The sequence below is a fragment of the Amblyomma mixtum genome, chromosome 6 (genome assembly GCF_055824585.1).
Source record: "Amblyomma mixtum isolate Tamu chromosome 6, ASM5582458v1, whole genome shotgun sequence".
Taxonomy (NCBI): domain Eukaryota; kingdom Metazoa; phylum Arthropoda; class Arachnida; order Ixodida; family Ixodidae; genus Amblyomma; species Amblyomma mixtum.
Genome location: NC_143017.1, coordinates 134,380,874 through 134,390,569, shown reverse-complemented (window position 1 = coordinate 134,390,569; position 9,696 = coordinate 134,380,874). Strand labels below are relative to the sequence as shown.

Sequence of the window (9,696 nt, the reverse complement as noted above, 5' to 3'; positions counted from 1 at the left end):
CGTCTATAAAGTTGTAAATATCACGACAGACGTCCATCTGGCGGCCATTGCAAAAAATGTGACGCAGTACCATTTTGTCATCCCCTGTTCGATAAGACAATCATTTTGTATCGGCACCATAACGACTTGACTAGAGGAATCAAGGAAGCGTGTGAAATAGCACGGGCAGGAGATCAATGCGTCAGCAGACCGTCTGTGGCATTATCGAAGAAAGAGTTCGATTTCATGGTATGACGGCATGTGGCATTTTGTTATGTTTCTTCTTTCTATCTGCTGTGTCATAGTGTAATATGCTCCGGATCTGCAGTAAATTCGCTGTGTTGAAACTTAGCGCTTGTCCCGTCTCGTCTTTGTCCTGCGTTCTTTCCGCGCTATGATTACTGTGTAACAATGAATTACCAACCTGCCCAAGCCTATTCTGTCCTGCAAATAACTTTGCAGAAATCTCTTGTGTTAACCTGCTTCCCAAAATGAGTCCGTTGCTGTAAGGGCCCCATGGGTACAACAATAGCCCAACGACTTTCACCGCTGAACAAGGGACTAATCTCAACGAACCTTATCCTGCGCCGGCTGTGGCCACGCACCACGTCTCCACATCAGCCCAGCTGACTCGCTGCCACCCAGTGCAACCATTAAGCTGCACTCAAACGATAATACATTGTTCTCGTGAACCAGGTGTCACGTGACGTCCCACTTCCGCTCAGTGAGACCCGCGCCGGCTCGCGACGTTGACGAAAGATGGTGAGCATCTTTAATTCGCTTACCGGTATACCTGCAAATGTGAAGGCCAGAGGAGTGGCTATAAGCGGATTAGGCATGTGCGCGGCCTTTCTCTGTAGACAGGACCAGGCGCGGAGTCCGTTCATTTGCTATCCACACTACATGCACTGCCCGCGTACATGTACTCTTGTTAATTACAACCGGAATATCATTATTCGCGCTTTTTTTTTTCGAATCGCTATGCTCTTTGCCTGTCTCTTGAGGTTAATCCTGTAGTTCTTCTTTCCGCGATGATGATGGGGATATTTACTTATTAGCGATATCCACCGATTTAAGTGTTGTCCTTCTAATGGATACATGATATGTAGTTAGCGCCAGAAACGAGGACCAAGGCGGGAGAAAGACACAACACGAGCGCTAATTCTTTTGTCTTTCTCCCACCTTGGTCCTCGTTTTTGGCGCTAACTACATCATGAATAAGGTTCAACTCGTCCAACTTTCCACCTTACCTCTATAATGGAGACCAGGGTTTTCAGCATCATCAAAATTAACATCGGGTGACGTGCAATCCAAAACAGGGCAAAACTTGTGACGGCTCTGCGCTTCTGTCTAGCAAAAAACGGTGACAAATAGCCTCTCATTCTGCTTGCCAGAGAGGCGCGAGCCGCCTTCTCGCGTCAGTGATTTCTAAGCCCATGCGGTTGCCGATATTGTGGCAGCTCGAATGTGACGTCGCCCAGGAGCGGTGCGCTGCCGCTTACCGAGGCAAAAACTAATGCTAAATAATCGGTTTTAATTAAATAGTCACGCCGCGCCTCTAGCATTCTATTTTCATGATCACTGCGCTTATAGGGATCTCTCAAGATAAAAACATCGACACGTAAAAACATAGTGTCACTCTAAACCCCTTTGAGCAAGGATGAAAATGGGAACAGGACAGAACCTCGGAGAAAAAAATTCACAGGCACAGCTAATTCCATAATTCGTTGGCAATGTGACAGCATTCGCAGCTGTTGATGATTTTACCGGAAGTAGCGTAACTCATGGCCTGGTGACGTTATGTGTCTCAGGCCAATCAGCCAATGGGAATGCTCCGGTCTCGTGACATCACTTCCAGCCAATCAACGATTTTAGCTTCCTACAACACCTTTTCTTCTAATGTTATCGCATTAAAAGACAGAATATATGGCTTAATTATTATTACATGACGGAAGCCACCGAAACAAAGAAGCACAGTGGATGCCTTTTTTATTAGTTTTTTCTATTTGTAATTTTTCATCAATGGGAGGATAATAAAATCAGAAGAAAAACAACCACATGCCGCTGGTAGTTTCCTTCACTACCAGCGGCATGGCTTCTTATTAGGGTACCATAATTACACTGCTTGCGTATGCACATTTCTTCTGGAGGCAGAAGACGTCAGGATGATGCCGCGGCTTACCGTTTGACCGCTGATTATGGTGAGAATGCCTCCCAGGACAGTAGTGAACATGGCAATGGCTGTGAGCCGCCGCGGTGGCTCAGCGGTTATGGTGCTCGGCTGCTGACCCAAAAGACGCGGGTTCGATCCCGGCCGCAGCGGCTAGAATTTCTTTGGAGGAGAATTTCTAGAGGCCCGTGTACTGTGCGATGTCAGTGCACGTAAAAGAACCCCAGGTGGTCGAAATTTCCGGAGCCCTCCACTACGGCGTCTCTCATAGCCTTAGTCGCTTTGGGACGTTAAACCCCATAAACCAAACCAAACCAATGGCTGTGAAAATGACCGTGATAAATTTTGGTGGCAATCATGCTAACGCTGCCGAGTGAGCTGTGTCCAGTATATTCGCGCTGTTAAGCCCATGATGTCCTTCCAATTTCAGTAGATTAAAACGCGGACTCTCGTCCGGTGTAGCCACGGCAGCGGCGACAGAAAGCCTCCCCTGAAAGCAGCCAGCGCAGCTCTGCCACTGCACCCTCATCTACATGACGAAGGTATTTGCCAAGGCCAGCCGTAATTGACTTTCCCGAGGGGACCCGGGGGTCAGCTGGGTCCAGTTATCATGTTCGACAGCGGCATATCCGTCTTCAAAGGAGAAGTGGACGGCGAGCTGTTTCCCTACCCCGCGTGGCCTTGCACATAGCCTTGGTCATGCACTGATGAGGAACAACTGCAACCACATGTAGACTGTGGGAACGCCACTCGCGGACCTTCCGGCGTCTGCGTGACGTAGATGGCATCCACCTCTCAATATCAACGCGTGACGTGGGCATGTCCCCTAATGAAAGAGTGTGTGATGCGTACCAAAGTAAACTTCTAAGGTGAAAGCCTTTAATACCTCAAGCTGTCATGCTTAAATTTCATAACAATCAGACGTTTCTAGACGTTTCATATACATTGTGTCGAACATTCTAGAGAGTTCCATCACTTGACAAGCGAGTGACAGGACATGATGGATGGAATTAGAACAATGTTAAAGACCAGTTAGCCTAATTAACCTTTCTAGTCAGACCACATAGATAAGATGCCCAGGCTTAGCTTGGTTAAGCCAAGAATGCGTTGCATATTGCGAGGTCTTTTTGAGCGGGGTATTGCTTGGCGGCACTCGATTTTCTCAGCAGCTTTTCCTCCGTGACGTATGGATGGATGGATGGATGGATAGGAGCGCCCCCTTTGAAACGGGGCGGTGGCAACCGCCACCATGCTCAGCCGTTCCTTTTTTTCCTTTTTTTCTTTTTTGTTTTTTTTTTCTTTTTTTCTGTTTACTGTGTTTGCAATTCTCACCAAGAATCGCCATCATATTTACCTACGGTTTTTCCTCCGGCGGCCGTGACGTTACGTCACGTCACGTGGTTTGGTGGCTGCCCGGCCGCGCCCGAGGGCTGAACTGAGTGATTGCAATATGCTACGCATAAAAACAAAACCGAGTAGAAAATTGGTCGAGCTGGGGAATCGAACCAGGGTCTCTGGAGTGCGAGACAGACGAGCACGCTAACCACTCCGCCATGCCAGCTCGATGGTTTGGAATGAACAAAGGCGCGTCTGGCTAATACGGCGTCTTCGTTCACTCCCATCTTCCTCCCTTCCCTTACGGCGAGGTTCAGATGTCCACCGAGATATGCGAGACAGATAATTTCCTTTCCTCAAAAACCAGTTTACCATTGAGCAAGGCGTAGAGCCGAACGGGAGATGGCGTTCTGTGGACTCCCTGGCAGCGTTGCAAGACGTAGTCGCTTTCCACTCTTAGAGACGAAGCTTAACATCTCATCATCATCAAAACGTTTATTTCCACCGAAATGAGACTCCTTTTTGGACCCCCCGGCACGCAGGCCTAAGGGAGCCCTACTTAGGAGCCTCGCAAACTAAGGTCTGGTGAAGACACATTGTCTCTTCTTAACCACGCATCAGTGACACAAGCAGCAACACTGCGCTTAAGCCTCACCGCACTTCGCTTTATTGAGTCTGCCACACACAAGACGATACCCGTCTGTGAGGCCCTCGGTATGCGCACTGGTATGGTGTACTAGAAGATGGGCTGGCTCGGAAAGCGAGACCTCGAGACAATTTGTGAGCTGCTTCATTTCCAGCCAAGGATGCGTGTGCAGGTGTCCAGCCTGTATGAATTTTGCGGTCGTCCGTATGCGGTCTGCAGGATTCCGTTTATCAAGGGGGAGACACTCCCTCTGGCAAAGTTCGTCACTGCAATCTTGGAGTCACTGACTATGGTTGACGTCCGGGACCCGTGCCCGCTAGTGCGAACGCGATGGCGGCTTCTTCCGCTATTTAAGAACTGCTCGACGTGATCGAGGCGCCGGCTCGGAGATGTGTTTCAGCAACGGTGTAAGAACATCCATGTTTCGGCGCTAGCTGCCGCTATCATCATTCTCCCCTTCCCGCAATCAGCTGCGTCCACGTAGGCCATGTCTTCTAACAGATATTTTTTTTAACTAAAAAAATTACCGACGATTACGTTACTTCCTAATGCGAAATTTGAGCGCAGCAAATAAGCTGTTTCACCTTTTCGATAGTGAGTCAACCCCAGCTGCGGAGTTGGTTTCAGGGACAACGCCGCCGATGCCGACACAAACAATATGATACCCTCGCTTCCGCAGCGCTAAGAACCAGGTCTAGCCGTGGGAAGGTGGTCACGTATTCGTCGACGTGCCGGGGCCTACGTGAAATAACCGGCGCGTCGGCAACTGAAGAGCACCCTATCCGCCCCCAAGCAACCACCGATATCCTTCGGACGGCCGACAGAGGTCTATTTCGGATGTTCTGTACGTCCGCTGAACATCCGCAAACAGCCGGTAGACGTCCGTCGGCCGTCCGAAAGGTGGCCAAAGGTATACGGTTCGCCCGCCGACGGACGTCCAGTTGAGTACGTCCATTGGCGGATCTTTCTCGAATATTCGCATATATGGTGCATGCGTGCTTTTTTCACTCCGCGCAATGCAATAAAACCAAAAACAATTTGATGCATAGCACGCATATTTTATTGTGGTTGATGATACATCAGCAGAGCAATGGGTTACATTGGGAAAATTTCTTAATTGTGACTCTTCAAATGAGGCAAGCTTGGGACACACATCCGTGATCTTCCCACCCACAGGATTTCTGAAATAAAAAAGAACGCGGCAAACATCAGTCATGTGAAACAAATGGCACAATGCAGTAGCCCAAGTAAAAACATTGGAACCAATTAATAGAAGTGTTTAATGCTGCAAGTATAACAGACAATGCACTTTAACAAACACCTCAATAAGTATAAGGCAATAACAGCTCACTTTTCCACACCATATTTGACAATGTATCTGTTCTTTATTTATTTTCATGGGCTTTAGGGCACTAACTTGCGCAGCATTGTACGCGACTGTGCACAGAAAGCCGCAAAGCTTCCGTTGCGAACCACTGCGACCTCACGTGCTTCCTATGGTCTGCCTTTCGCGCGTTGTCACTCTTTATATAGGCACAGTGAACATAGCGACGCCTTAAAAAATTAACAAGATGCGAAAACACTCCGTCCCGCAACTTTGAAGAGGAGTGGGAATTAGTCGCGCGAGTTGAGGGCTCCCGCAGCTGTGTGAAGTAGGCTCCCGAAAGTGTGAGAACAGCACACACTTGGGGAAGTCATCTCCTCGCGCTTACTGCTCCCACTGTCCTGTGAACGAATGTTATATGAGCATGCTGCATTGTCCTAGAAGCAAAGTTCCAAGAAGTGTACTGGATACATACCTTCGTAGGCAATCACATGTGCACTAAGCCTTCTTTACACCAAGGTCGACGCAGTACGGGATTCCGGCGTTCCAGAAGAGCTTCAGGCGCTTCCCGTATCTTTCGAATTGCTTAAGTTACATACAACTTTCGTCCACAGACCGAACAAAGCCACATTTTATAATAACAGAGCTATAAAGATCTGCGCAACAACACTACGCGACATATCAACAACAGCGCTACGGAGCCGTACTGATGGATTGGATTGGTCTGACCGCGAACTGACATCTATGATTATGGTGATAGCAGAATGCACGGGAGTTTTGATGCTTACGAATGGTTTCAATGGCAAGTTTAGCTAGCAAAACAGTGGACATGTCGCGCAACTCCTCTAATTTGGAGAAGTTTTATAAATATAAAACTAGTCATTGAGTTCTTGCAAAATTCTGCAACACCTGCTTCTCCTCTTATAGTAGGATACAACTTAAAAAAACAGCAGTTGCTAACACTGGGCCGCGGTCCACGACGTCTTGTATTACTCCGCTGGCCAATCGCAACTGTAAACGAAATCAGCTTTTTAATGTTTGACTATATCAAACAATTTGTGAATCAAAATTATAGAGGTCATAATTTTTTTCTTGTCATAAGCTTCTTGTTAACGTAACAAGAAGCGTTTAAGCAGCGGACTACTTTTTTGTCGTGGAGGAATTCTGTGCGCGAAGGCTGAATATGGGCGGAGCTTCACTGCAGACTTAAAGGCCTACTTGACTGAAATTTTTCAAACCGTAAAAAGGTTGTTTTTTCATAGTACACCCCCGTATTATGCTACCCACAAAATATTACGCTCCAGTTTCCAGCAGTTACGGTGAAAAAGGCACGCAAAAATCGGAGTTTTCAATACCGAAACTGGAAAAACGGGCGCCATTGCCGCCCGCCGGAAGTGACGCATGTTTGAGACTACTCCGGACGGGTTCGGAGCGTCTGCTCGTTGCGGCTCGAGCAAAGCGCTGGTAGCGGTAGCGCGTGCAGCACTTTGTGCGATAAATACTGGTTATATGCGAAAACACACATCTTGAAACGGATGAAACGCCCTACGGATGAAAGTTTTAAACGTGTTTTATTTGCTGTAGTAGACGAAAACTCCTGGCTCAACCTCAGTGAAGATGATCGCGCCGCAATGCTTGTGAGCGCTGTTTGCCTGGCAGTATTCGATTACAGCTTGTGCAAAGATCGGATATAGCGGAGGAAGGAAGCATATTCAAATGGAGGCCAAGTAGAAGTGCTTGTATTATAAAGTCGGCTTTTTCGAGCGGCCACGCGCGTGCCAACAGCACATGTGCGCTCTGCTGTGCGTGCAATATGGTTGTTGTCTTGATAAAAAAAAATGACCTGCCTTCTCCTTTTCCTTCTCATTTCTCTCCCCCGTCGAAAGGTATTCCTGCCTGTGCACAGAAATTTGGAACAGGTGCTGTGAACGCCAGTTAAATCAATAAAAACAGATGGATGTGTAAAAAGAGAGCTGAAGAGAATTAAGTGCTGCGTTAAGCGAAAGAATATGCCAGAAGCAAAATTTGTGTTGCAAAATAAATATATATTTTTCTCTTCGAGGACCGTGGCATTAGTGCGGTGCCGATGGTGGGCTGGTTCATCTTTGCGCGCCTCGGTCGGGCAAGCCACTGCGCGTTGCGAAATACATGTCGATTCAAATGAACAAAAACTTATGCGTTGCGTTCATTACAGTATTTACCTAGAACCACTTAAGGCCCGTGTACTGCAGGGGCGGAAAGGTTTTTCTAATCTTTTCAAAGCACACAGCTGGGCAGAACGACGTGGTTGCCGAACCCCAGTCGACCGTATACACCCACCGCGCAAATTACCGTACGTGTTTCTAACCAAACATATAAATTTGATATTTATGTGTTATGGTATTTATATGTTATGGATCACCAACTAGCCCGCACCCTTACCCTACTGAATAAAATCAAAATTCTTTGAAAAGATTATCATTCAAATAACATGCGTGCAGTTCTCTGGGGTCTTGGAGACGCGTCTCGAATGGTAACGCTGAAGCTTCCTGTAATCGACCTCGACGTTTTCAGTAACGCTTGTGTGGCCTTCCAGGATTCTCAGCCCGGCCTGCAAATCTTCGAGGCAGCAGATACACTCGGCGCACGACGGCATTATTGCTCATTGGGCAGAGCTGTACTTGCAATAAACGCGTGTGCATGTGTTGATTCCTATTCAGACGAAGCAGACCTCTCTTAGACTTCTGCCTGGTGTAAACAACGTGCCGTCAAAAGGGCGTTGCTCGATGAGCAAAGCCGTCCACTTTAACTTCTGGACCGGCTTAGCTAGCTTGTGACAAGCGGTGCCCCCTCCTCCCGATTAGAGACCCCTCGAAGCCTTCGGTTCGTGGCATGCTTTGCCGATCGGGCAAGAAAGACGTAGGTGCTCTGGTGCATGATGTAGACCGGGACAGGTCTATTGACAAAGCCCAACCCACAAAAGGGGTTAGCGCGAGGTAGAAGCGTCAGCCACCCACCATTATCTTTTTTGAAGAAGAGAGGGTAATTGACGTTAAAACCTGAGCTCCAGACAGCTGACACCAGCTTTTGAGATCGGGGGTGAAGGGCAGTGGCCGAGAGGTATACATGGTGCTTTCCGCATTCCTCGTATTCCCTTCCGCGGCCATGCACTTCGTCTACATGATGCCAGCAGTTTATTTTTCTCGGATACCATCGAGCTTCGCGGTGAAAACAGCCAGAAACGCGCCAGAAGAAGAGCTTACAAGGGGCACGCACTCACTTCAGAACGCCTGAAACTGGCGAGCCGGCGATGCCGGTGTCTCAAATGTGCGTCATTTCCGGTCAGGTTTGTTAGTTGTTCAGCACACCGCTAGGGGTCTGCGTCGTCTGCTACAGAGGTTTTTGAACGCTTCTAACTAAAATTCTAGACGCTCCACAGCCCTAATATTAAATATAAATATTGTTAATAACATGCACACTATATCGAGCGCAAAATTAGCCGAAGTAAAGTTTCGGTCAAGTAGGCCTTTAAGTTGTATCCGACTATAGATAAATTTAGCTCGTTGGCGGCTCTTGCACTGCAGGTAGGAGTGGAATATATCGTACCAATTTACAAACGTCTTCGCGTCAAACCCTCCAACTGATGCAAATAAAACAGTATACATACACGAAAGACTCGAATTTTCTGTGAAATAAAAAACGTCCATACTCATGGCCTGGGAAAATACTCGACCTTACATCCTTCGGACGTCCACCTCGTCTCTCATGCGGATATACAAAAGTGGACACTGTCCGTACGTCCAGCGGATGTACGAATACGGATATCCGAAATCGGATTGTGTTCGTACGTTCGATGGACGTCCGATCTCGGCAAAGGACGTTCGGATCTAGCTCGTACGTCCGACGGATATCTGTGGTTGCTTGGGCCACACAAGAACAGGGGGGGGGGACCCTTTCCTCCTCTTTCTGCATGGCGGCGACGGTGTTCTATGCAGTCACGTTATCTTGACTCTCTAGCGGCGTCAGCGGCATCCAGCGGTATCAGTCGGTCGCTGCTAGCGCTGGGGGGATGAAAGGGGGGCGGAGCTGGTTACGAGGCCGACGACAACGCCGACGACGACGCGAAACCCAGGAACGGACGCCAAAGAGCTGCGCTCTAAAAAATTGCTTACGATTACGTCACTTCCTAATGCGAAATTTGCTGTTCCAGCTTTTTTGTTGATTGAGGCAAATAATTCGACGGCGGCGATTGTAAACTTCTGC

At 48.1% G+C, this 9,696-nt stretch overlaps 1 long non-coding RNA gene across 1 annotated transcript; it reads right to left on the bottom strand.

Moving 5' to 3' along the window:
* Positions 1 to 5,165: 5,165 nt before the first annotated feature.
* Positions 5,166 to 6,368, bottom strand: LOC149340454 (uncharacterized). Its single transcript, XR_016283866.1, has 2 exons — positions 5,930 to 6,368; positions 5,166 to 5,311 (listed from the first exon to the last, which is right to left on the bottom strand). It is a non-coding gene; the product is annotated as an uncharacterized LOC149340454 (long non-coding RNA).
* Positions 6,369 to 9,696: the final 3,328 nt, after the last annotated feature.